General features: G+C 46.4%; 4 pseudogenes across 4 annotated transcripts in view; 2 read left to right on the forward strand and 2 right to left on the reverse strand.

The window, feature by feature from the left end:
- Positions 1–3,254, forward strand: part of LOC307066860 (U3 small nucleolar RNA-associated protein 25 homolog) — a 28,099-nt pseudogene extending 24,845 nt beyond the window's left edge. The window contains exon 12 of the transcript in view: positions 2,709–3,254. The product of the transcript in view is annotated as a U3 small nucleolar RNA-associated protein 25 homolog (transcript). The remainder of the gene's footprint in view (positions 1–2,708) is intronic.
- Positions 1–27,638, reverse strand: part of LOC307065619 (centrosomal protein of 78 kDa-like) — a 203,874-nt pseudogene that overhangs the window by 102,242 nt on the left and 73,994 nt on the right. The window lies entirely within an intron of this gene.
- LOC307048610 (centrosomal protein of 78 kDa-like) overlaps positions 1–27,638 on the reverse strand; it is a 148,507-nt pseudogene that overhangs the window by 82,635 nt on the left and 38,234 nt on the right. The gene's annotated exons all lie outside the window — the stretch shown is intronic.
- On the forward strand, positions 22,359–26,614 carry LOC307048611 (dipeptidase 2-like; annotated as a pseudogene). Its single transcript has 9 exons — positions 22,359–22,423; positions 22,598–22,781; positions 23,098–23,224; positions 23,525–23,654; positions 23,878–24,018; positions 24,320–24,389; positions 24,510–24,686; positions 25,066–25,262; positions 26,596–26,614. The product of its transcript is annotated as a dipeptidase 2-like (transcript).

Below are 27,638 nucleotides of genomic sequence, written 5' to 3' on the forward strand. Positions count from 1 at the left end.
TATTGATTTGTTGTTTTCTGTTATTATATACAATAATGCCAAGAGCATCCATATGCATAGTTGATAGCATAGTTGCCTAGGCATTTCCTTAGGATAAATTTGGAAAGGAAAACTTATTTGTTCAAAAGCTGTACCCAGTTTAAAATTTGCTGTGTGTTGCCACTCCCATCTTCTCCCCTCCCCGGTGAAATACACACACAATAATTTATACTCCATTAGCCTGTTTCTGTAAATTCTGTAAATATTTCTGTAAATTCTCCTTTTTTCCAGTGACTTGATAGTCAAAATGATACCTCATGGTTTTAATGTCTTTTTCTTGCTTTTCTGTGTTTTTTGTAATTGTCAGTTGAATGTAGTGCCTGAGTAAGTAGTTGGCCTGGACGCCTCTTCTGTCAGGCCACTAGCGTGGCAGTTGTGAATCTAGTGAGGATTTGGTTGTTACCGTCGTTGCCTTCTATTTACCACAAACTGCCAGTTCCTCCAGCAGACAGTGGCCCACTGTGGGGCCCAGTGCTGGAGGGCCTTGTCTCAGTGTCCTGCTCCCCTCTCAGCTTTCACCGTGCCCTGCACCCCTGTGCCGAGGGAGAGCCTCTCCCACGCTCCGGCCCCTCCCCCAGCAGCAGGCTGCTCCTGCTCGCTCCTCCCCTAAGGCTTGATGTGGGGCAGTTGTCCTCCTCCTGGTCCAGCTCAGATGCAGGCAGGTTCTGTCCGTCCTGGGCTTTGGAGCTGGCGCTTTCTCAGGGCTCCTGCACCACCCTCCATGGTGGCCAGCCTCTGCCTTGTTCTACGAGGGGTCTTGGTGGGAAAGAGTTCCCTGCTTCTCTGCAGTGGTGGCAAACATCTGCTTACATCAGTGCAGGATCTTGGGCTGAACAGGCTTCATGCCCTTTCCCCTTTGCCCAGACTGCTCTTTTTACTGGATGTAAGTCCTGTGGTGGGGAGGGATGGGGTGAGGGGTTAATGCTCCTCCCTTAGGGCACACAGTTTTGCTGCTTCTGACTCCCCCCTGGCAGTTGACCTTTGCCCCTCTCACTGGCTTCAGGCTTTAGCTTCATATACAACATGGCTCTGAGAAGAGAGTGAGTTTTCATGTCTGCACCACCATCGGGGTCTCTCAGGTCTTCTGCCTTGCGTCCAGTCTTTCCAGGGCTCCCAGTGGAGACCTTTGGAAAAGCCCTCATGACTGTGAAGTAAAGGAGTGTCCGGGAATCCCAGGGATTCTGAACTGTCATGCAAGCCCATAATTGCCCTTTAAGAACTTGTTAAAAGTGTAGCTTTTTTCTTCCTACCCACTTTCTTAGCAGCTGCCCTCTTCCCCACTGTGCTCTGCCAAAGGTGAAGTGGTTCATATGTCCTGTCTTTCTTCAGACCATCTTGTCACTCTTTGGAATTCAGTCAGTGATGGGCTGAAGCTGGCTCATACCAGCTCTTAAGGTATGGTTGCACATCTCTTCCCAGTTCCAAGTTCAGCAACATGACACTGGTAGCTTGAAATGGAGTATTTACACCACAGAAATTGGCAAATGCTTCAAATCAGCACCTATCCTCCCCCACTGAGAATCAGTTGTTAAACACACACCAGGGCACCGTTGAATCAGTTCACTTGGTTGCCCTGTGACATCAGCTGTCTAGGCTCAGGAAAAGGAACACTGTTGTAGATTATCTTTTTCTTGTTAGCATGGGAGCAGTATTCTCTTGAGTTTTCTACATACTAAGCAGAAATGGAACTCTGTGTTTGTTTTGATAACTACTGAGGCAGAACTGTGTTTTTTCAACATCATTAGCCATTAAAGTTCCTTTATGGAAAGAGGATGTGGAAAGCTGATCCAAGTAATGGACTGCAGTTATATTTTGGGAGAGGAGGGTCTCCAGAGAGATCAGGATGAGCCAAGGGATAAAAAGACAAGGAAAACTTACCGTCCATGAATAAAATAAAATTCCCGAGGGAGTCTGACATCAGCCCTGTATGAGAGTCTTAACAGGAAAAATCAGAAACTTGTCAACGTATAAAATCTTTGGTCATGGAGCCCAAGAGGGAATGATTGATCTCAACCCGAACCGTAAGGCGCGTCCCTAGGGTCTGCACCCCCCCCACACACACACCATGCAGCCCTGTGCAGCAGGGAAAGAAGCGAGGAAGCTGTTGAAATTAATTGCCTTCCCATAATGCCTAATGGGTCCTCGGGCAGGATTTTGTAAATGGGTGAACTTGGGACATCTGCCATGGAGTTAACATGTCTACAGAATGACAAGAAAAGACTAATGGGAGTGCATTTACAGTTTATGCTGTTTATTTTATGTACTGGGTCTGGTCTGACCTCATCTCCATTACAGAACACTGTTTTGCCTGATTATAATTAGGATAACGTTAAATTGGAAATGCCTGCTTTTCAAATTTTCTGTGACAGATTTCTAATCCTTGTCTACTATTCTTCCCCACCCTACCTCAGTCTGCTCAGATTAGGCTCAAGAAGTGCAAATTCATTTTATCATTATCTTAAGCCAAACATTAGGAATTCAAATACACTGTCACAAAAAATGAGCCCCTCCAGCTCAAATTAGAGTAACTTTTGGTCTGTGTGTTATTTGTGCCATGGTCTTTCTCCTTGCATGAAACAGCGAGAGTGACTATGTCCCTGTAAAACTCTTCGGTGGCTTTTCCATAGAATTTCTCATGTAGACATAGCCTCTCTTTCTCCTTCTAACAGATACACAATAAAAGGCATCAGGAACCTAATTTTCTATGAACTGCCAACATATCCCCACTTCTACAGTGAAGTCTGTAACATGCTGCAAGCCACCACCAGAGGAGAGGAAGCTGCCTGGACCTGCACTGTCCCCTACTCCAAGTACGATGCCCAGAGGCTGTCTGCTGTGGTCGGGGTGGAGCGGGCTGCACAGATGCTGCAGTCCAAGAAGAACGTCCACCTCTTCATTACTGGAGAGAGATGAGAATTGGTTGGACAGGAAATGGTGTTTGGTGTGATATGTCATGCTTGATTCTGTGTCTCTTGGACCTGATTCTGATCACTTACACAAAGAAGGGCTGCAACAAGGAAGGAGCACCAGGCAGGTTCTTAGCAGATACTTCTTTCTTTTCAGACCATATATACCTGAAAAGTTCCGTGTAAACCAGATTTTGGTAAAACCCATCTTTCAGAGGTCAGGGGAGAGCTCATGGAACTCTGAGAAGTTGATAGAAGGAATCTTCTACTTGTGAATTTTTTTGTACGCCATAAATTCTTTTGTTGTGATTTCACCTCTAATTTATTACACTGGGTAAATTCTTTCAGATTTGCCTGTTTCTATTTGACACCTTCTTAAAGTGAGGCATGCATTTCTTTGCTTGTGAGAACTGGTTATGAGAAATTGGAATACTTCTTGCTGTTGAATATCATCTTAGTTTTGGATCGCAAAGGTTTTGCAAAACTGTTATTTTTCCCCAGCCAAACTTTTTTAAACCTTAAATATTCTATTTTAATTCAACCTAGAAGAGCACATTCGTTCACTGATCTTTTTTTAACTCCTAAATGTTTTAATGAAAATATATACTTAAAAAATCACATTATATAAAATAACATTAATTTCTACCTTATTTCAAGAAATAATTTTATGAAATTCTTGATGTCGCAAATTCATCGTCAACATCACTGTCTTCATTGCTATAGTCATTTTTTAAGTCATATAACATAAAAAGGAAAAGAAGTTACACTTTTAAAAACATTTTTAGGGAGTTCCCTGGCGGTCCAGTGGTTTGGGCTCGGCGCTTTCACTGCCGAGGCCCAGTTTCAGTTCCTGGTCAGGGAACACAGATCCTGCAAGCTGCACAGCGTGGCAAAAAAAAAAAAAAAAAAAAAAAATTGAACTATTCTCGGACAGAAAAATTACCAATTCAGAACCTGAATCATCTGAAAATAAATTGCCAAGTTGCTGGGCCTGTCACTCGTAAAAATCACTCCTGAATTTAGTATGTATTTCATGTAAACAAGGACATTTTTCTATGTAACCTCAAAACAACTGTCAAATCAGGAAATTGCCACTAATCCTTGGGCCCCATTCAGATTTTGCCAAATGTCCCAATAATAACCTTTATAGCAAAAGGATGCAGTTCAGAGTTACATACTGCTTTGAGTTGTCATGTCTCTGTAGTGGCCTTTATTCTGAATGGTACCCCAGCTTTTTCTTGACCTAGACACTTTATTTTTTTAATTAAAAAAAATTTTTTTAACATCTTTATTGGAGTATAATGGCTTTACAATGGTGTTTCTGCTTTATAACAAAGTGAATCAGCTATACATATATCCCCATATCTCCTCCCTCTTGCGTCTCCCTCCCACCTTCCCTATCCCACCCCTCTAGGTGGTCACAAAGCACCGAGCTGATCTCCCTGTGCTATGCAGCTGCTTCCCACTAGCTATCTATTTTACACTTGGTAGTGTATTATAAATCCATGGTACTCTCTCACTTCGTCCCAGCTTATCCTTCCCCCTCCCCGTGTCCTCAAGTCCATTCTCTATGTCTCCGTCTACCTAGCCTGCCCCTAGGTTCTTCAGAACCTTTTTTTTTTTTCAGATTCCATATATATGCATTAGCATATGGTATTTTTCTCTTTCTGACTTACTTCACTCTGTATGACAGTCTCTATGTCCATCCACCTCACTACAAATAATTCAATTTCATTTCTTTTTATGGCTGAGTAATGGACGTTGACACTTTAGAAGATTACAGGCCAGTTACTTTGGATGGTGTTTCCTGTCAGATTAGGTTAGGTTAGGTTTAGTTTATGCATCTTTGGCAGGAGCAGCATAGAAGCAATGCTGCGTCTTCCTCGCTGCATCTCTTCAAGCGGTGCATGATTTCCACCTGTCCCATCATTATGACACTAACTGACCACTTGTTTAAGGTGGTGCTTGCCAGACTTTTCCACTATAGAATCACTCATTCCCCCTTTATTAATTTATATTAATATTACAAGTATGGATTCTTCAGTTTTTATTCAGTGGGTTGTAATTGGTTATTATCGTTATTCCTTTAGATGCTTAAATGGTCTCAGATATGGCCAGCAGGAACACCTTCAAGCTGGCTCCTGTGTCTTCTTGACACATCCCCCTTTAACTTGGGCATTTCTTTATTTTCTGACACTATAAGACATTCCAAGTTTGTCTTGTACTTTCCCTATTCCAGCCCTGCTTTCTTTAGTGGAAAATTATCTTAAAGCAAAGATTTGAGTGCTAAGTGTACCCAGTACTGTTGTGGAGCCACTGGTCCCAGGCCATCTCAGTGGTCAGAGTTTGGGAATATCTGCATGTGTGTGTATGTATACACATACCTATGTGCCCATGACATCTAAATTTATTTCTGTATCCATATATTGAAAACCATGAATTTACACCTTACCTCCAATTTCAGACTAACAACACAGGGTTCCTTTTGTTTTCTCCCTTTCCAAACTTGTAACTCCCTTGTCAGATAGACATGTGGCTCCCATTAGGCTCAGTGGAACAACCCATATTGGTACAGATTTTCTTCCTCTTGGACATGCTTAAAATTGCTCATCAAAAAAAAAAAAAAAAAGGGCTTCCCTGGTGGCGCAGTGGTTGAGAATCTGCCTGCTAATGCAGGGGACATGGGTTCGAGCCCTGGTCTGGGAAGATCCCACATGCCGTGGAGCAACTAGGCCCGTGAGCCACAACTACTGAGCCTGCGCGTCTGGAGCCTGTGCTCCGCAACAAGAGAGGTCGCGACAGTGAGAGGCCCGCGCACCGCGATGAAGAGTGGCCCTCACTTGCCACAACTAGAGAAAGCCCTCGCACAGAAACGAAGACCCAACACAGCCAAAAATAAATAAATAAACAAATGTGGGGTTAAAAAAAAAAAAAAAAAAGAATATGTTAAGAAAAAAAAAAGTGAAATCACTTTTGGGGTACTTTTCCTGCTAGATATTTAAATAGGCATTTTTATTTGTCTCTCAACATGGAGAGTAGAACTATTCATTCCATATATAGATGGGTTCCTAAAGTTTTGCAAATTTATAGGCTTAAGCCAGCCAAACTCATGGTACAAAGAACATTTTCTTAAATATATATTTTTAAAATGGAGTATAGTTGATTTACAATGTTGCATTAGTTTCAGGTGTACAGCAAAGCAAATCAGTTATACATGTATCCACTCTACAAAGAATTGTCTTATCCATAGAGTGCCCTGTGGTTATTGGCATATTTGTGCTGTGTTTACCATAGAGCCTGTGTATTATGAGAAAAGAAATGAGTTATTTGCCTAGTTCAGAGATATGAGGAAGAAGGGACTCTGATTACCCCCATCTTCTATTTCCATATTCTTTTCCCTGTGAATTGTAGCTAATTCATGGCTTTCATTATCACTATTCACAAGACTCTCAAATCTCCATCTTCTCTGGACCTCCACTCACATGTGAGCCTGGATTTCAAGTCTATGTATAGCCCCAGAAATACATGTTTTTTTTAAGCATCCCTACTGATTTTAATGCTAGCTTGTAGCCAGCTAACTGCTTCTCGCCTACAGAGAACACTGAGGGTTTCAAGTGCGAACCAAGCAGTATTGCTTCTGTTCCTGGCTCAGCACCTGGGAAAGAAGGTAAGCCTCAGCAGTGGCGCCGGCTCCTGAGTTGATTGCAAAGAGTTGACTTTTTGGAGTGGTTTCATCAAAAGCATGCCTTAACGTCAGGTCTCTCACACAAAATAAGGGAGAGAAGAGGGTCTACTGGACCACGGATAATAACACCTGAGCTGGAATTATACACAGTCTTGATATTTCTTAGCAAGGCTCATCTTCAGCAAGCAAGTACCTATATAGTGCTGGTAGAAAACAGACAAAGGAATGGTCCCAATCCTGGGAAGAGGTAGAATTTTAAGGTAGGAAGAGGAACTTAACCAGAAAGTAAGAGTTTTAAACTTTTTTTTTCTTCCCATAGTAATAACAACTTAGCACTTTTCTCTTTGAGGGGAAAAAAGCTTTGAGTCATGAATGCTTTCTGCAGCTGGCTGCACCATATGCAGTATTCAAAAGACAAGAACTAGCTAATCATAGAGAACCAGCGGCAGCTTAACAGCCCTCTGCTGGCTTCCAAAGGGCTTATAATTGAGTGCAGATGGTCCCGGCAGGATGGGTATGAATCCCTGCTGACTCGGGCCAAGGGGGGCTCATGAAGCCTCCCAGCCCTGATTGTGCCCTCGTGGGAGCCACTGAGGAAGGAGGGGAGGCAGGTGGTGTGAGAGCCTGCTGGCTGCCTCCTGCCCAGCCTTCCCTTGGCTGTGTGGACAGATCTTCAGGCTGCAGAGTGTAGCCAGGCAGTATTGTTGGCCTCAGGCTGTACTGCCAAGTCCTAACGGCTACAGAGGACAAAAATGGGATCACAAGTCCTGAAGTCCAAAGGCTCTGCCTATTCTTTCTTCTTGTCTCTGCAGGAACCAGCATAGAGATTGTGCTTCAAGGTTGACGCCTGGCCATTTGGTGACAGTGCGGAGTGAGCGCTAAGACGTGTCTGGCTTTGTGCCATCACTTCCGTCATCTCCAATCCAACTGGATCTATAAGAATGAGGGAGGACATATGTCTCCTCATAGGGTTTATGGAAACTGATGGTGGCAGAAAAATAACTGGCAAGAAAACAGACTTCAATTCTCTGAAAGTTGGCGACCACCTGTTTTTCATTTCTTCAGGTGTATTTCAAAGCAAAACTAGGAAATGGGTCCAGATCCCCAGTTTGGTAGCAACTTAGAGGTCTTGTGGTCCAATCTGCTGCTTGACCCCTGAGTCGCCTATAGGTTGTCTCTGAGAGGGAGATCAGCTCAGTGCGTCGTGACCACCTAGAGGGGTGGGAGGGAGAAGCAAGAGGGAGGGGATATGGGGATATATGTATATGTATAGCTAATTCACTTTGTCATACAGCAGAAACTAACACAACATTGTAAAGCAATTGTACTCCAATAAAGATGTTAAAAATAAAAACAGGACTATCATACAGAGTGAAGTAAGTCAAAAAGAGAAAAACAAATACATATTAACATATGTGGAATCTAGAAAAATGGTATAGATGATCTTATGTGCAAAGCAGAAATAGAGACACGGATGTAGAGAACAAATGTATGGTTCCAAGGGAGAAGGGGTGGTGGTGGGATGAATTGGGAGATTGGGATTGACATATATACACTATTTTTTAAATACTTTTTTTAACATCTTTATTGGAGTATAATTGCTTTACAATGGTGTGTTAGTTTCTGCTGTATAACAAAGTGAATCAGCTGTACGTATACATATATCCCCATAGCTCCTCCCTCTTGCGTCTCCCTCCCACCCTCCCTATCCCACCCCTCTAGGTGGTCTCGAAGCACCGAGCTGATGTCCCTGTGCTATGCGGCTGCTTCCCACTAGCTATCTGTTTTACACTTGGTAGTGCATATATGTCCATGCCACTCTTCTCTCACTTCATCCCAGCTTACCCTTCCCCCCCACCATGTCCTCAAGTCCATTCTCTATGCCTGTGTCTTTATTCCTGTCCTGCCCCTAGGTTCTTCAGAACCATTAAAAAAAATTTTTTTTTCTAGATTCCATATATATGTGTTAGCATACGGTATTTGTTTTTCTCTTTCTGACTTACTTCACTCTGTATGACAGTCTCTAGGTCCATCCACCTCACTACAAATAACTCAATTTCGTTTCTTTTTATGGCTGAGTAATATTCCATTGGACATATATACACTATTAATACTATGTATAAAATAGATAACTAATGAGAACATACTGTATAGCACAAGGAACTCTACTCATTGCTGTGTGGTGACCTAAATGGGAAGAAAATCCAAAAAAGGAGATATATGTACATGTATAGCCGATTCACTTTGCTCTACAGCAGATACTAACACAACATTGTAAAGCAACTATATGCCAATAAAAATTCATTAAAAAAAATAACAGGATCTGAACCCAGGTAGTATGATTCCCCCAAACCCACATTGTTTTTCACTAGTTGATGCTTCTCTAAAACAAAAACAAAAAAGCAGTCAATAGATTGTAGCTATTATTATTACTACCCCTTTAAAAGGAGAGATCTGAAATTGTTGAACTCTTAAAAAGACAGAGGATTATAATGCTTTCTTGGTGGTGGTAGCGTTGTTATAAACAAACACTAAGTTGTTTTGTATGCCATGCTTCTGGATTGTATGACATTCTAAAGGGCGGTCTAGGCTTCTGAGAAGCTTAATGCCTCATATAGCAGATGATTATTGAAGGCATATTTTTAACTTGTTTGCTGCTCTGTTTATCCTTGGTCCATCGAGCTTTACCCAGGGAAATTAAATTCTTAATATCAGGCCAAATAAAAATTAAGAAGATACCTTTTCTTGAAACATGCACCTACACGGAAAAGCAGCATAACAGTGTTTAAAATCATGGACACTGAAGCAAGGCTTCAGGCCTGGGTTCAGATCTTTGCTTTGCTACTTTCTAGTGATTTTTATGAAATTCCTTAAACTCTCTGTGTCTCAGTAGCCACATCTGTAAAATGGGCTTATGGTAATAGTAATACCTGTCTCTAGAGTTGTTATAATAATTAAGTTACTTAATCCATGCAGGGTACTTAGAACTGCTTGGCACATAGTCACTGCTCAGTCAGTCTGAACTAGTATTACATACAGACCTTCCGTCCCACAGCACAAAGCTAAAAGAAAACAAAGGAAAGTCGTGGGGCATCAACTTCTGTTTTGGGTGATTCTTGTCTATAAGCCTTATTCTTTTTAAGTGAGTGAAAAAGAAATTTTGAGAGAGAGGGCTTCAGAAAATAGCTGTGGGGATTTTACTCAGCAAATTCCAGGGCTTAAGGACAAGGAAGTGTGACATTTTAATGAGTTATAAACACCAGGTGGTGCTGTAAACAAGTTCAGTAACAGGCTCTTCACCTCCCCTCTAGCTGCCTCTGGCCTGCCACTGCCCTGCGCCCTCTTGAGCTGAAGAGACCCAGAAACCCAAGCCTCTTTTTTTTCTTCTTCTTCTTTTTGAAACAATTCCAACACATAGGAAATGTGAAAATTCAAAGACAGTTACAAAAACTTGTGGTATAATTTAATTGTTTATAAGTTAACCCCTTTTAAAAATGAGTCCACAAATAACATGTTTATTTCAGGACACAGTTTGTATAGAGCAGTGTACATTATGTTTTAAGAAATGGAAAATCACTACCAGGTGCAATCCATAATTAAACTCACAGATAACTGTTAAAAATTAACATTTTAAACACCCCAAATTATAATAACTTGATGAATAACTTCCTTTGGGAATCCAACCAAATTTGTACGTATGAGGCCCAAGTCAAATGGTCCCCTGCTTCCCCTTCACCAAGCTCTGGCTACACCTTTTGTGCAGAGAAAAGACTGGGCACATGACTTGGAATTCTGGTTGCTTGTCTGAACCTTCATTATAGGGGGGGTCAGAGTTTTCCTCATAGAGAAAACTGCTGGGTACTTTCCTAGCCTCTTATCCACCCACCTCTTCCAGGCCTGGCTTGTCACTCACTACCTTCTTGAGACTATCCATTTCCATACCTGCCCCAGAGCAGATGCCCTCCTAACACTTCCTCCCTCTTTGGTCCTCCTCTTGGGAATAGTATTTCCCAGACCTAAAGATAGCAGGAGGCCATGGGGAAAGAGAAGTAAGTTAATATTTATTGAACACCTACTATGGGCCAGGAACTGTCCTGGGTGCTTCATCTGCATCATCTCATATAACAACCGCAAACCTAGTATCTGTCACCATTTTTTTTCATGTGGGGGAAACATGCTTGGAGAAATTAGATATCTAAGGCTTCCAAAGTTAAACAGCTAGTTAGTGGCCAATGCTGCATGTTTTTTCTGTCATCCCCATGAGATTGAGAAGGAGGTCAGGACTAGCGGCTCAGATGGTGATGAATCTGCAGGGGATTCTTTCAGTCTGTGGCCACGTCTGCTCCATTTTATTAAACCCAGCAACTCTTAAGCATGAACTCTTCTCTCTGACTCCCTTGCCACGGCTTTACTTAGTTCAGGCCTTTGTTAGCCTCTTCCTGTGGTACAGTCCAGACTTTGGAACCTGCTAGCTTAGGCTTCAATGCCAGCTTTACCTTTTACTGGGTGTGTGACCTTTGTCAAGTTGCTTGCCTTTGTCTTACCTCAGTTTCCTTATTTGTAAGACGGAGATAATGACATCTTTCTTAGGAAGGAGAATTGTGAGGTTGAAATGAAACCACATAAGTACTTATAGATCTCATCAAATCCCGTTCTCTCCCTTTTGCTTGGACTGCCTACTGATTCATCCATGCTACAAATATGTACTGTGCACCCACCATGTGCCAGGAATTCTTTTGGGCACATAGGATAGACCTGCTTCCTGCACTTGGAGAATTAGAGTGCATGGGGGAGACAGAAAATAAACAACGAGAAGCTAGATAAAAATATAATTTCAGATGGTGCTAAATGCTGGAAGAAAATAGAGCAAGGTCAATGGATAGAGATCTTTGGCTATCTTGTTTCCTCTGCACAGAATGCCCTGTCGCCACTGTGGAACTCTTACCTTTCAAGACCCCCTTCAAATGATCCCCTGCCCCCGTCTACGGCCATACCACCCTGAACGCGCCCGATCTCGTCTGATCTCGGAAGCTAAGCAGGGTCGGGCCCGGTTAGTACTTGGATGGGAGACCGCCTGGGAATACCGGGTGCCATAGGCATTTTGCCTCCCGCTGCGGCTCCGCCTTCTCCTTTAGTCGCCCTTGGCGGTGGCCGCCAGCTCCGCCCCCGCGACGGGCACCGCTGCAGGCCCCACCTCCTCCGGCCCCTCCCACCACAGCGCGCCAGAGGGGGCGCTCTATGCGGCCAGAAGGCGGCCCTGAAAGGCGGCCGCACCCCAGACGCTCCCGGGGTGGCTGGCCCGGACTCAGACTCCGCCGCGGGCCCGGGTGCCGTCCGTGCGGCCCGCGAGCCCCTCGACCTGCACCTGGCCGCCCCCTCCGGCGCCCTGCCCCGGCGCCGCCACCTGTCCGCCGGTGTGGCTCTCCACAGCTCCCTCCGGATAAAGGCCCCCCTCCGCCGTTTCGCCACGGCCGGGGGCGGGAGTGGGAGCGCGGGACGGGGCCTCTTCCCCGGGCCTGCCGGCCACCAGGGCGGGTGGTAGGTGTAGACGGTTGCAGGTGTAGACGGTTCGACAGAACCACTTTCTAGGCTCTTGTAGCCAAGTCATGGCCACGAGTCAGACTGCATCCTGGCTATCCTGCAGGGCACAGAGCTCAGTAAAGGTATCCACCCCTTCTACAGCAATGTCAGTCGGCTCACCGGCTTTGGCGAGGTAAGGACGCGGATTCCATACCCTGCCCCACGTGAATGTACAGCCCCGCCTGTGCCCTACAGATAAATACACACAAGATAAATGCAGCCCTCATGCCCTCTCCCCATCCTATCCCTGCAGAAGGTGGTGGCAGAAATGAACCGCCTGGGCATGATGGTGGACTTGGCCCATGTCTCGGATGCTGTGGCACGGCGAGCCCTACAAGTGTCACAGGCACCTGTCATCTTCTCCCACTCAGCTGCCCGGGGTATGTGCAAGAACACTCGCAATGTTCCTGATGATATCCTGCAGCTTCTGGTGAGAGACTGCCCTGGCCCTCAAACCTAAAGCAAGAGATTCAAACCAGGAGCCCTTGAACCTGAGCCTCTTCTCCCTCCATTTCCTCAAACGCCAGGTTAAATATCTTCTGCCCCCAAAACCCACGGTCCACAGCCCCTGAACTCTTCAGCCCTAGGTGGGGGTCTAGGTGGTAAGATGCTCCTCCAAACCCGGAAACCCAGGGCCAACACACCACCCAGACCGGGGCTGCGGCTCCTCCATTCACACAAACCCAGAGAGGAGACGACTCTGACCTCAAAGCCAGGGCTGAACACCTTCCTCACAGGGGCCGAGAGAGTGAACAGGCAGCTGGCTGTGCTGGGGGCCAAGCTGACTGTCCACGGGTCCGCCCCTGCAGAAGAAGAACGGTGGCATCGTGATGGTGCCCTTGTCCGAGCGGGTGCTGCAGTGCAACCCGTTAGCCAACGTGTCTACTGTGGCAGGCGAGCCTCACCCTGGGCTCTCTGAAAACTCGGATTTGGAGCTGAAGCTGGGTCCAAATTTAGGGAGGACTTCAGAAGAGCCCCAGTGGTTTGACCCACCTATTGGCAACAGGTACAGCACCCAAAAACCCAAGAATGGACAGTACACAGCACCTTGGTGCCATGTGGAACTGGGGCCACAGAATCAAAACTGCGATACGGATGGGTATCAGGGAGGCTGTCAGACACTGCTTTATGTCAAACACATAAAGAAAATATCCACTAACAGAACCGTTGTCTGACTGACTTTTTTTCACATCTTTCTGACAAAATTCGTGAAGTTGTGAGTACCACAAGCGTCATTACACTTCTGTTCAAGATGTACTCTCTGGCTCACAATCATTGTTTAGCTTCTGTATATTGCAGTGTACATGAAGGTCTGTATTAGTCTGGTTGGGCTGTTATAGTGAAATACTATAGACTGAATGACTTAAACAGCAGAAATTTATTTTCTCACAGTGCTGGATGGTGGAAGTCCAAGATTAAGGTATTGAATACCATAAGAATTGGTTTCTGGTGAGAACAATCTTCCTGGCTTGCTGATGGCTGTCTTCTTGCAGTGTCCTCACACGGCCTTTCCTCTACGAGCAGAGGGAGAGAGATCTCTGGAATCTATTCCCCTTCTTATAAGGACACCATCAGTCCCTGTCAGATTATTACCCCACCCTTATGACTTCAGTTAACTTCAGTTACCTCCCTAAAGGACCTATCTCCTATCTTCTACAGTCAAATGAGGAGGGGCCTCAACATATAATTTTTGGGGGGACACAATTCAGTCCATAACAACAACTTAAGATAGCTTTCTCTGATTTTCAGTCTTTCACTAATACCTCCCTCTTTGTCTATGAATTATTCAAGTTTCCTTAAATTTTTTTTTTAATTTTCTTAAATTATCCCTTCCCTTTAAATGCTGTCTTCACTTCTTAATGGGCATCTCTTGCAAATGAAGGCACCTTTCCTCACAATATATTGATTACTCTCCCCACTGTAACACAGCGTCTTCTCCCATGACTTTCCTGAAATGGTTCCACTTTTGTTCATAAAAGTTTAGTCATCCAATCAGATGGTTTATTTTCAGTTCCCACAGCATTTTGCCTTTGGGAAACAACTGACTCCATTAAATGGTGCTTCTTTGAAAACTACCTTCCTTTATGTTTTATAGCAATCTTAGGATTTCTGTTGGCATACCACCTAGCTTCTTTCTCATCATTCTTTTTATGTTTATTTTTCAGTTGTTTCTCTCCTCACTCCTTACCGTTAGATACTACATACAGTTGGCCTTCTTCTCATCTCTTATATACTCTCTCTCTTACTCCAGCAGCTTTGTTTACCATTTAATATATTATCTGCCAGGCGCCTTCCATCTGTTACCAGCATCTCTCCCTCTGCCTTTGTCATTTCAGCCTTCGCTATGCTCTCTGAGCTCTCACAGGCAGATCTACTGAACACAGGGATCTCAGTGGAAAATACAAGTACGTTGTTTCTCTACTGAGTAAAGCCCTTACAGATCACATGGTCCTGATCCATCTTGCAGCCACGTCATCTGGACTATTTGACCTCCCATGTCACAATAGCAGAGGACCAGACAAGAGGGACACTGGCTCCTAATGACCTCAGCTCAGAAGTGATACACTTGATTCTGCTTCTTTGCCACTGGCCACAACGAATCAAAGGAAAACAGTTGAACTACAAAGGAGGATGAAAAATGTAGATAAGCACATAGGATATTTGATGAGCGCTATCTCGAGGTGACATCACCTCCCATCAAACTTTTATTTCACAGAGAAAACACAGACTATAAAGCAAAAACACCCCGAACTAACTTTTTCTCTTTACGTCCAAGAATAGCTTTTCGACATAGTTTATAAATACCTATTCTCACTTCCTCAGTACCTTCCATTCATTTTCCCACCTCATTGGGATTGTTAAGGTTTTCCTCTTTAGCGATTTTATTTTGGCCCCCTCCCATTAAAAATTACTCTTGCTTGATGCCAAGTAATTCTCTAGTTACCTTTTCTCTCTTCCTAATTTCACAGTGCAGTTTATCAAAAATTGTATTTATTCTCATTGTCTGTATTTTCTTATCTTTATGTACCTCGTGACTCACACAATTTTGCTCTTTTCTTCTTACTTATCTGCACTGGAATTGCATTCACCAACATTTAATTTGTGATTAAATTGAGTGAATGTTGTTTGGTCATTCTGTCACCTTTCAGCAATATTTGATTTTGTTGATCAAACTTGTCATCTCAGAAAAATCTTTCACCTTAACAACAGTAGCATCTTAACCTGCTACTTCTTCCTCCTGCCTCTGGACATCCTTATCTCTTTCATTGGGCACTCTCACTTTGCCCTCTGCCAAGAGATGTGTATTTCTCAGAAGCTCTCTTCTGCCCTTGATAGATGGTCTCATCTACTCTTGTGATTCCAGCCACCATATATATCACAGATCTTGACCTAAAACTTACATATCTCTCTCCTGAGTCTCTTACAAACTTAACTAATTGCCAACTGAACAACTCTGCCCAAATATAACACGGACACTTAAAATTAATTATGTGATGTTACTGAACGATTAATTTTACCTTCAATACTTACTTCCACTATTCATCTCTCTACATCATTTATACCACCACTATTTGTACACTTGTCCAAGTTGGATACTGGGGGAACACTGAAGACTCTGGACTCTGACAACCCTCAGAATGGGAGAAAATAGTTGCAAACGAAGCAACTGACAAGGGATTCATCTCCAAAAAATATAAACATAAATAAATTTGTAAACTATATAAGCAACTCATGCAGATCAATATCAAAAAAAACAACCCAATGAAACAATGGACGGAAGACCTAAATAGACACTTCTCCAAAGATGGCCAACAAACACATGAAAAGATGCTCCACATCACGAATTATGAGAGAAATGCAAATCAACACTACAAGGAGGTATCACCTCACACCGGTCAGAATGGCCATCATCAAAAAATCTACAAACAATAAATGCTGGAGAGGATGTGGAGAAAACGGAACCCTCCTACACTGTTGGTGGGAGTGTAAATTGGTACAGCCACTAGGGAGAGCAGTATGGAGGTTCCTTAAAAAAACTACAAATAGAACTACCATATGACCCAGCAATCCCACTACTGGGCCTATACCCTGAGAAAACCATAATTCAAAAGGAGTCATGTACCAAAATGTTCATTGCAGCTCTATTTACAATAGCCAGGAGATGGAAACAACCTCAGTGTCCATCGTCGGATGAATGGATAAAGAAGATGTGGCACACATATACAGTGGAATATTACTCAGCCATAAAAAGAAACGAAATTGAGCTATCTGTAATCAGGTGGATGGACCTAGAGTCTGTCATACAGAGTGAAGGAAGTCAGAAAGAGAAAGACAAATACCGTATGCTAACACACACACACACACACACACACACACACACATATATATATATATATGGAATTTAAGAAAAAAAATGTCATGAAGAACCTAGGGGTAAGACAGGAATAAAGACACAGACCTACTAGAGAATGGACTTGAGGATATGGGGAGGGCGAAGGGTACGCCATGACAAAGTGAGAGAGTGGCATGGACATATATACACTACCAAACGTAAAATAGATAGCTAGTGGGAAGCAGCCGCATAGCACAGAGAGATCAGCTCGGTGCTTTGTGACCACCTAGAGGGGTGGGATAGGGAGGGTAGGAGGGAGGGAGACGCAAGAGGGAAGAGATATGGGAACTTATGTATAACTGATTCACTTTGGTATAAAGCAGAAACTAACACACCATTGTAAAGCCATTATACTCCAATAAAGATGTTTAAAAAAAAAGAACACTTGTTTTTTCTTTTGTTTTGTTTTTTGTTTTTTTGTTTTTTACCTTCTAAATTTTAGTTCCTGCCCCCAAACATCCATTAAGCCCCCAGGAGAAGGGAAAGGGGATGTGACTAGCAATAGAGAGAAACTTTCTTCACAACAATGGCCATGGCAAGCTTAGGCACTTTTGGTGAAATCTCTCTGGGAAGTACTGGCAGAGGAATAAAAGGCAAACTGACACAGAAGTATTGCCTGGTGTGCATTTCCAGGCTCTGCCTTCTTTCTCATGACTTGGCGGCAGGTGGAGGAAGAGGAGAAAAGGTTAAACTTTTGTATCAACCGGCAGAATAAGCTTATAACATCCTCTCACTATCTCTGCATAGGTTCTAGTCTCTGCAGCACTACATAAGCTTTGCCCAAAGTAATGAACAGTTGAAAGTCAAATGTAATACTTCACCAAACAACTTAAAAATGCTTGCACACTGGAAAGGATTCAGTTGCAGAGAACACAAATGGACCCAGAGCAACTTTTGCCAAAAGAGAATATTGTGCTAAATGTACAGCCATAGCTCTTTTCCATATGAAGAAACAGTCAGAAGGATAAAAGAACTGGGTCAAAATCACACATGTAAGTAGGACAGAATCTGGTCTGTCTGTCATAAGGGTTGTGTTATTTAACCACCAGGCTGGCTTTTCCCAAACCTCATTCATGGATAGAGTAACTATACACCTCTGTTTGCCTTGAATATTCCGTTTATACGTATGCCTGCTGCAGTTTTTAATATTGCCCACTTTGACTCCCCAAAGCAACTGAGAACACACAATAATTTGGTCCCTCTATCCATGGACCACTGTGGTGGGACTGCCCAGGAAGCTTAAAAGTGCAGCCTCCCGAGCCCTACTCCAGATCTGGATAAGTTTTCTTAGGGTTGGCTCAAGAATCCAGGTACAAGTCTTTCTCAGTGCTTTTGTGAGTCTCTCGCTCTCGTAAGTTAATAAACCATTTATTCCGCCTTCCCCAGATGCCCAGCCAGGTCCTGTTAAGGTAGGAGTCCCCCCGCCACATCACAGGGATGCTCCCAGTCAAGTAATCTCTGGAGCCGTGGAGAATCTGAATGGTCTCATGCTGGCCCAGCTGCCATGACAAACCTCCTCCAGAGCATTCCCCTTCACAGTTTACATTCTACCACTCCCAAAGGCAGTCCGCTCCAATGAGGCCTGACTTCGTCTGTCCTAACGTGTACCCGCTGATTCAAGCAGTTTAGGAAGAGAAGGTGCTGTGCTTCTCAACCACGGTGGCCCAACCTCTAAAATGGTAGTCGAAGCAGTCTCTACCTCCTGGGAACAACGCCTCTGCAACAGCCCCATTAAACCAATGTCCCATCTTTGCTTTTTCAGGGTCGGCAGCAGGGAGTCCCCTCCTAAAGAAGGTTCTCTCTCATTGCCACACTATCAGAGGCTGCCCCAAATGTGCTTGCTTCCCGTGGGCCTGATCAGGCTAAGGGCAGAGTTGTCTCTTTCCTTCTCTGAGGCGGACCGAATCGTCTTAGTAACACCTCTTCACACGGTTGACCATGTTTCTCACGGGGGCTGCTGCTGAGTCTTTATCTCATCCTTTCATGGTGGAGAGAGAGAGGATTCTAATGACTTTTACTTCTAGGGGAGAGGGGACTGTAGTGATTATGTTGTCATTTTGTATTATGTCCTTTTGTCATGAATTTGTTTTCCATTTCATGTTCAAATGGGCCCACCATTCCCACTTTGTGAGGTCATTCAGCACCCGCATTTTGCACCTTTAACATCTCTCTCAGTATCACTTGGAAATGTTTGAAATGGCAGGAGCTTGTCCTCACATTCCTATCAGCTGTAAACCTGGAGCCCCGACATGAACCTAACCACTGAGCAGAACACCTCTCCACTACCTGTGTACCACTGCGAAGGCCCCTTAACCTCTTGGTTTTTTTAAGTCCTCAGTTGTAAAAATTTCAGGGTGCTAGGAATTTATATTGGGGGCAGGACAAGGTCGAGAAGAGTGTGTCTTTGCTTTTATTCTTCCAAACTGGAATGTCTTCCCTCTTTTCCCCATGGGTCCAAATCTCACTTGTCCTTCAGGCCCACTGCAAAGGAGCCTTCCCTGATCCCCCAGTCCACACAAATCTCTGCCTCTTAGGGTAAGTGCCATACAACCTAGCTTTCTCTTACGTTCATCTTGCCTCTCAAGCCAATCACAGAATGTGGGTCTCTCTTGCCCTCCTGTGGCCCCTGGGGCTGTGCCAGACCACCAGCACGCCTCACCTAGGGTGTCTACTAGACTACGGCATTGGTGGGGAGGCCCAGGTGTGAGGGGCCAGGCAGAGTACCTCTGCCTCTACCCTGTTCTCCTCCAAAAAACTGCCCCTCCTCCTGAAGCCTGCCCCTCAAGTCACAGGTTCCATATATGACCTCACTGGCTAGTGATGCCCTCACAGGCCTTCTCACAGATTCCATGGTAACAGATTCCATGGTAACTGACAACAAAACAGATTCGTACCTGGTGGAGAACTGGTAGGGAAGTTTCTCTGACTGTCAGAGACAATGTCTGACTTCATAGGCTATATATACTCAACCCTGTGCTCTGTTCCCTGGGTGGGCAGTGCAGCAGGTACACCCAGACCGGCCACCTCCACAGGAGGTATGGGATACAATCCACCTCACCTGGCTGGCACATGTTTCTGTGGGGCCTGCCAACTATGTACAACTGAGCACACTCCCACATGTAAGTAATACCAGTGACCTGGGACACCTTCAGGGACCCACAGGGCTCACTGCTGAGGACAAGTGAAAGGTCATCCCTGGACAAGTGTGCAGGATGGTTCTAAGCTTTATAATGTAGCCTTCCCCTTTGGGCTACAGGATGCTTCCATTCAGACCCTTTCCTGAATGGCCTCTTAGCAAAAGACAAGTGTATTTTTGTTGGCAAACGGTAAATGGAGCAGTTTGAGGAAGAGGGCCACAATTAGAAGCACACCCTCAAACCCAGGCACCTCTGTGCTGTCATGCAGACATCTCTATCGGTCCTCTCAGACACATCCCGTACTGAGTTGCTGAGTACTCGGGGACAGGGTGGTGCCATATTGATGGGAAGACCGGAAGAATGAAGGGGGGGGGGTGATGAAGTGCTAATGAGACTGGAGGGCTGAGGAGATGGTGTCCCAGGAGGCTGCGTTGATGTGAGCCTAGACTTGGTACCCAGACCCCGGTTCTGAGTCTCCTGATCGCTCTGCCTCAGTATTTAGCCTTGTTCTAATCTACATAAAAGTACCAGAGGGCTAGAATTCAGTGTGGTTGAAACAGGCAGTATAACTGGGGCCCAAGAGGGGTTGCCAAGGTGAGAGGGGTTCTTAACAGATTTGTATTAGATTATTTCTTTCCAAAACTTGAAAGACATTTCCCTTAAAGCCTCAGAAGTGACAGACTGCAAGAAATGTTTTCTCTGTTGTGGAAGGGAGAGATGGAGAGGATCATGAGTGCAATTTCTTTCGGGTTCTACTGTTTTCCCTGGAAAACGGTGAAGAGACTTCCTCATCTGCTGCAGCCGTAGGCTCTAGGGATTGCTTTTGCAGCCAGTGTCCCTTCTCTAGGGACTCATAGAGGTGATGGGCCAAGGCTGTGTTTTGGATGTCAAGTAGATGAAAGGTCTTCAGCCAGAAACTGGGAGAGACATGAGAGGGGGAAATTGTGGCAGGAGACTGTGCACAGCACAAGTGATTGATCGGTTCTGATTCTCTTTGCAGCAGCAGTGGCTCCCGTTTCTCCTCCCACACCCGGGCACTACCATGTCCTCTACCGAGGGCGTGGAGAAACGCAGTTGGGCTGGCATGGGGAGACATACTGCCTGGTTGGTGGCTACCGGGCCTACGGGGATGTTCCTTTGGCCCCACCAGCAAAGGTGGAAGCAGTGAAGCCAGTCCCCAGACGTGCTCCCAAACGAAAGCACTCTTCAGAAAGTTCGCACGAAGAGCTGGGCTGCTCCAGACCCAAAACCCGGCGATTGGAGCACGGTGGACCTGCTCCCTGAAGCAAGAACAGGATGGAGAGTCAAGCAGCATGCACCCTGCCCCGAGGTTCACATGCTCCTTTACTGCCAGCCCTTTCTGTCCCCAGTGGGGTCCCTTACTGCTCAATAAAATGTTTGTGTGTAACAGATTTCTAGGGTCGCCAGTGCTCAGACTTAGGTCACTACCCCTGTGCTAGGCACTCCTGCCACCTGGGAAAGGTTCCAAAGGTGGAACAGCTCCAGGGGGTGCCAGGGATCAGAGCAAAAACTTGAGAGGCTGGGGATGAAGGAGTTTGGGCACAGTCCCTAAAGCATCTCTGTGGTCGAGCTTCTGTGAGAAGGCACATCCCCAGAGAGAGAGAGAGAGAGAGAGAGAGAGAGAGAGAGAGAGAGAGTGTGTGTGTGTGTGTGTGTGTGTGCTGAGGAGAGGGGGTCTCTAGAGGAGGCAGCTAGGGGGAGGGCCTGAGGCTGGAAATGGGGAATGGCGTGCGGCCTCTGAGTAAGCACAGGCACTTAAGCCCTTGAGGTTTCTGGGAAAGCTAGAGCCACAAGGGCCACGAGATAAGGCAAGTGTAGCAGCAGAACCCAGGTGCCAGGTCTTTCCTCAGAACCTATACTTCTCCACGAGACCGGGCCTTCCACGCTGAGGTAGGAGGGATCCTGGCCAGAAGGTCAGCCAGCAGCTCTGGGAGGAAGGTTGCTGCGGTGGGGGCTCTGCTGCCATGGAAATCACTTCATTTCCTTCCACTCAAATAGCCTGCTGACTGGGTTCCTGCTCTGTTGAGTAAAAGGGTCGCTGACTCTCCCCAGAAGGTCGTTCAGTTCACATCCTCAAAGTCCTTCTATTCAGGCCCTGGGGAGGTGTAGAGACTCCTGAGGGCGCTCTTCCCTGAGTCTGGCTGACAGAAGTGGGGGAGGTTCCTGATAGTTCCCAGGCGCTGGTTGAAGTCCCCAGAGAATGGTCATGCAGGTTGGGGAGTCAAGTAGGTGGAGAGAGAAGGTCGGGGGCAGAGGACCCCTTCCTGAATCCAGAGCTCACATGGTTACCCGCCCACCCCGCATTTCCAGAAACTATCTCTTCCCCCACACAAGCCCTCATGGCCCAGTCCCGGGAAACCGGGAGCCCAGAGCACTTGTGGCCACAGAGACACTGGCACGCAGCCCTCAGGGTGGGCGGGGCCGGCTGCAGGCAGATGGGGACAAGGTGTGCTCCCGGGAGGCCTCGGGCTGAAGGTGGCCCTCTGAGAGAAGCACCCCAGCTTGGACAGGAAGGTTACAGGCCGGGGAGAGCAACCTAGGGCGCCCCCTCGGAGCAGTGGGAGTGGGAAGAGGGGCAGGGGTGGAGGGAACCCGCGATGGGAGGCCAGTGGGCTCTCCGCAGAGGCCAGCTTAGCCCGCAGGAGCTGCCTGTGAGCAGGAGGTGGGAGGGCACTGCCGCCCTGTGGCTGCTGGGCTTCCCGGATCGCGGCTCTCTACGCACGGGTCGCAGGGTCCTGTGACTCTGTATCCCCTCCCTCAAACCGCCCCCCTCGCGAGGCCGCGCCGCTGGGTGCCCTGTGTCGACACGCAGAACCCCATTGCCCGCCCCTCTCAGACCCGCCTCTGCCCGCCTCGATGGTCTCCGCGCACTCAGCCAGTGGCCTCTGCTGTGTCTGCTCCTCCTGCTGGGTCTGCTGCTGCGGCCGGTTACCTGTGAAGACCACGAGGGGCACCTCCAGTACCCCAAGTCCGCGGGAGCGCACACGGGCCCTGATGCGGGACTTTCCGCTTGTGGACGGGTGGCTGCAGTGTGTGCGGGCCGCTGGGTGCCTAGCCTGGCCCCGGGCAGGGCAGGAGGTCCGGAGCATGCAGAGCTAGTGGGGAGGCTCCCTCACGCCACCCCTGGACGTCCTCTCCATCATCTATGGATGCCCTTCCCCTTCTCTGTCATCCCCTCCCTGGTGGGCACCCCGCAGCCCAGGCCCCAGCTGCTCCTAGTACAGTCTGTGTGACAGTGGGAGGTGGGGGACCCACAGGCTGGCCCAGGCCAGGCAATGTGTCCTGCCTGATCCCAAGGCCTAAGGAGCCCACCTATTTGCCTTGACCTCCCTCCAGCCACAACGACACGCCCCTGGCCCTGAGGCAGTTTTACCACCACGGGCTACAGGATGTTAATCTGCGCAATTTCAGCCATGGCCAGACCAGCGTGGACAGGCTGAAAAATGATCTCGTGGGTGCCCAGGTACCAAAGGGACACACAAGGTGCCACCATGGCTGCTGGGGAATGTGGGGCAGTTTGGGGGCCTCAGAGACCACAGGTTCGTCACATTGGAACTAAGTTACCATAGTGACCTACAAAGTGCCATGCCATGGATGCTGGGGGAACAGGGGTCACAGTGAGCCAACCTGACGGGCATCCAACCACAGAAAAAGCAACGCATTACATGTGACTTCTGGGCTCAGTGAGTGTTGTGCCAGCTGAGGAGGCTATGAGAAGCCCAAGGAGCTCCAAAGCCCAAACTAAGCCCTTGCCTTCCCTCAGTTCTGGTGAGCCTACGTCCCATGCCGGACCCACGAACGCGATGCTGTGCGCCTCACCCTGGAGCAAGTTCACCTCATCTGCCTCATGTGTGCCTCCTATTCTGAGCTGGAGCTTGTGACCTCAGTTAAAGGTAGACGGGGGACTTCCCTAGTAGTCTAGAGGTGAAGACTCCACGCTTCCACTGCAGGGGGCTCGGGTTTGATCCCCGGTGGGGGAACTAAGAGCCCTCATGCTGCGCGGCACGGCCAAAAAAACAAGAAAAAATGGTAAACAGACTGGTGGTGGTAGGTGTTAGGGACTTCAGTTAGCTACCCCTGCCTCTGAAAATGATCATCTGACCTACCTGCCCCCAGCTCTCAACAATACCCAGAAATTGGCTAGCCTCATTGGGGTGGAGGGCGGCCACTCACTGGACAGGAGCCTCTCCATCTTGCGTAACTTCTATGCGCTGGTGTGCGCTACGTGACACTCACCCACACCTGCAACACGCCCTGGTGAGCACGGTGCAGATGGAAAGTGCCCAGTGAGGCAGGGATCTGCCCAAGATCACGCTGGGGCCCAAAGCAAGTTTACCCCTGGGATCCAGCCCTGAACCTGGGGTCGGGAGGGGAATGGAGGTGTGCAGAACAAGACTGAATCCCCAGAAGGGCCCTCCTACTGCCAGGCACAGCCCAGTTTGGGTCCCTCCTCTTGCATCAAGGAGTTGCAGGTGTAGACGGTTCAACAGAACCTCTTTCTACGCTCTTGTAGCCAAGTCATGGCCACCAGTCAGACTGCCTCCTGGCCATCCAGCAGGGCACAGAGCTCAGCAAAGGGTATCCACCCCTTCTACAGCAATGTCAGTCGCCTCACCGGCATTGGCGAGGTAAGGACCTGGCTTCCATACCCTGCCCCACGTGAATGTACAGCCCCACCTGTTCCCTACAGATAAATACACACAAGATAAATGCAGCCCTCATGCCCTCTCCCCATCCTGTCCCTGCAGAAGGTGGTGGCAGAAATGAACCGCCTGGGCATGATGGTGGACTTGGCCCATGTCTCGGATGCTGTGGCACGGCGAGCCCTACAACTGTCACAGGCACCGGTCATCTTCACCCACTCAGCTGCCCGGGGTATGTGCAAGAACACTCGCAATGTTCCTGATGATATCCTGCAGCTTCTGGTGAGAGACTGCCCTGGCCCTCAAACCTAAAGCAAGAGATTCAAACCAGGAGCCCTTGAACCTGAGCCTCTTCTCCCTCCATTTCCTCAAACGCCAGGTTAAATATCTTCTGCCCCCAAAACCCACGGTCCACAGCCCCTGAACTCTTCAGCCCTAGGTGGGGGTCTAGGTGGTAAGATGCTCCTCCAAACCCGGAAACCCAGGGCCAACACACCACCCAGACCACGGCTGCGGCTCCTCCATTCACACAAACCCAGAGAGGAGACGACTCTGACCTCAAAGCCAGGGCTGAACACCTTCCTCACAGGGGCCGAGAGAGTGAACAGGCAGCTGGCTGTGCTGGGGGCCAAGCTGACTGTCCACGGGTCCGCCCCTGCAGAAGAAGAACGGTGGCATCGTGATGGTGCCCTTGTCCGAGCGGGTGCTGCAGTGCAACCCGTTAGCCAACGTGTCTACTGTGGCAGGCGAGCCTCACCCTGGGCTCTCTGAAAACTCGGATTTGGAGCTGAAGCTGGGTCCAAATTTAGGGAGGACTTCAGAAGAGCCCCAGTGGTTTGACCCACCTATTGGCAATAGGTACAGCACCCAAAAACCCAAGAATGGACAGTACACAGCACCTTGGTGCCATGTGGAACTGGGGCCACAGAATCAAAACTGCGATACGGATGGGTATCAGGGAGGCTGTCAGACACTGCTTTATGTCAAACACATAAAGAAAATATCCACTAACAGAACCGTTGTCTGACTGACTTTTTTTCACATCTTTCTGACAAAATTCGTGAAGTTGTGAGTACCACAAGCGTCATTACACTTCTGTTCAAGATGTACTCTCTGGCTCACAATCATTGTTTAGCTTCTGTATATTGCAGTGTACATGAAGGTCTGTATTAGTCTGGTTGGGCTGTTATAGTGAAATACTATAGACTGAATGACTTAAACAGCAGAAATTTATTTTCTCACAGTGCTGGACGGTGGAAGTCCAAGATTAAGGTATTGAATACCATAAGAATTGGTTTCTGGTGAGAACAATCTTCCTGGCTTGCTGATGGCTGTCTTCTTGCAGTGTCCTCACACGGCCTTTCCTCTACGAGCAGAGGGAGAGAGATCTCTGGAATCTATTCCCCTTCTTATAAGGACACCATCAGTCCCTGTCAGATTATTACCCCACCCTTATGACTTCAGTTAACTTCAGTTACCTCCCTAAAGGACCTATCTCCTATCTTCTACAGTCAAATGAGGAGGGGCCTCAACATATAATTTTTTGGGGGACACAATTCAGTCCATAACAACAACTTAAGATAGCTTTCTCTGATTTTCAGTCTTTCACTAATACCTTCCTCTTTGTCTTCGAATTATTCAAGTTTCCTTAATTAAATTTTTAAAAAATTTTCTTACATTATCCCTTCCCTTTAAATGCTGTCTTCACTTCTTAATTGGCATCTCTTGCAAATGAAGGCACATTTCCTCACAATGTATTGATTACTCTCCCCACTGTAACACAGCGTCTTCTCCCATGACTTTCCTGAAATGGTTCCACTTTTGTTCATAAAAGTTTAGTCATCCAATCAGATGGTTTATTTTCAGTTCCCACAGCATTTTGCCTTTGGGAAACAACTGACTCCATTAAATGGTGCTTCTTTGAAAACTACCTTCCTTTATGTTTTATAGCAATTTTATGATTTCTGTTGGCATACCACCTAGCTTCTTTCTCATCATTCTTTTTATGTTTATTTTTCAGTTGTTTCTCTCCTCACTCCTTAGCGTTAGATACTACAGACAGTTGGCCTTCTTCTCATCTCTTATATACTCTGTCTCTTACTCCAGCAGCTTTGTTTACCATTTAATATATTATCTGCCAGGCGCCTTCCATCTGTTACCAGCATCTCTCCCTCTGTCTTTGTCATTTCAGCCTTCGCTATGCTCTCTGAGCTCTCACAGGCAGATCTATTGAACACAGGAATCTCAGTGGAAAATACGAGTACGTTATTTCTCTACTGAGTAAAGCCCTTACAGGTCACATGGTCCTGATCCATCTTGCAGCCACGTCATCTGGACTATTTGACCTCCAATGTCACAATAGCAGAGGACCAGACAAGAGGGACACTGGCTCCTAATGACCTCAGCTCAGAAGTGATACACTTGATTCTGCTTCTTTGCCACTGGCCACAACGAATCAAAGGAAAACAGTTGAACTACAAAGGAGGATGAAAAATGTAGATAAGCACATAGGATATTTGATGAGCGCTATCTCAAGGTGACATCACCTCCCATCAAACTTTTATTTCACAGAGAAAACACAGACTATAAAGCAAAAACACCCCGAACTAACTTTTTCTCTTTACGTCCAAGAATAGCTTTTCGACATAGTTTATAAATACCTATTCTCACTTCCTCAGTATCTTCCATTCATTTTCCCACCTCATTGGGATTGTTAAGGTTTTCCTCTTTAGCGATTTTATTTTGGCTCCCTCCCATTAAAAATTACTCTTGCTTGATGCCAAGTAATTCTCTAGTTACCTTTTCTCTCTTCCTAATTTCACAGTGCAGTTTATCAAAAATTGTATTTATTCTCATTGTCTGTATTTTCTTATCTTTATGTACCTCGTGACTCACACAATTTTGCTCTTTTCTTCTTACTTATCTGCACTGGAATTGCATTCACCAACATTTAATTTGTGATTAAATTGAGTGAATGTTGTTTGGTCATTCTGTCACCTTTCAGCAATATTTGATTTTGTTGATCAAACTTGTCATCTCAGAAAAATCTTTCACCTTAACAACAGTAGCATCTTAGCCTGCTACTTCTTCCTCCTGCCTCTGGACATCCTTATCTCTTTCATTGGGCACTCTCACTTTGCCCTCTGCCAAGAGATGTGTATTTCTCAGAAGCTCTCTTCTGCCCTTGATAGATGGTCTCATCTACTCTTGTGATTCCAGCCACCATATATATCA

Source organism: Hyperoodon ampullatus (assembly GCF_949752795.1).
Source record: "Hyperoodon ampullatus genome assembly, chromosome: 2".
Classification (NCBI taxonomy): Eukaryota; Metazoa; Chordata; class Mammalia; order Artiodactyla; family Ziphiidae; genus Hyperoodon; species Hyperoodon ampullatus.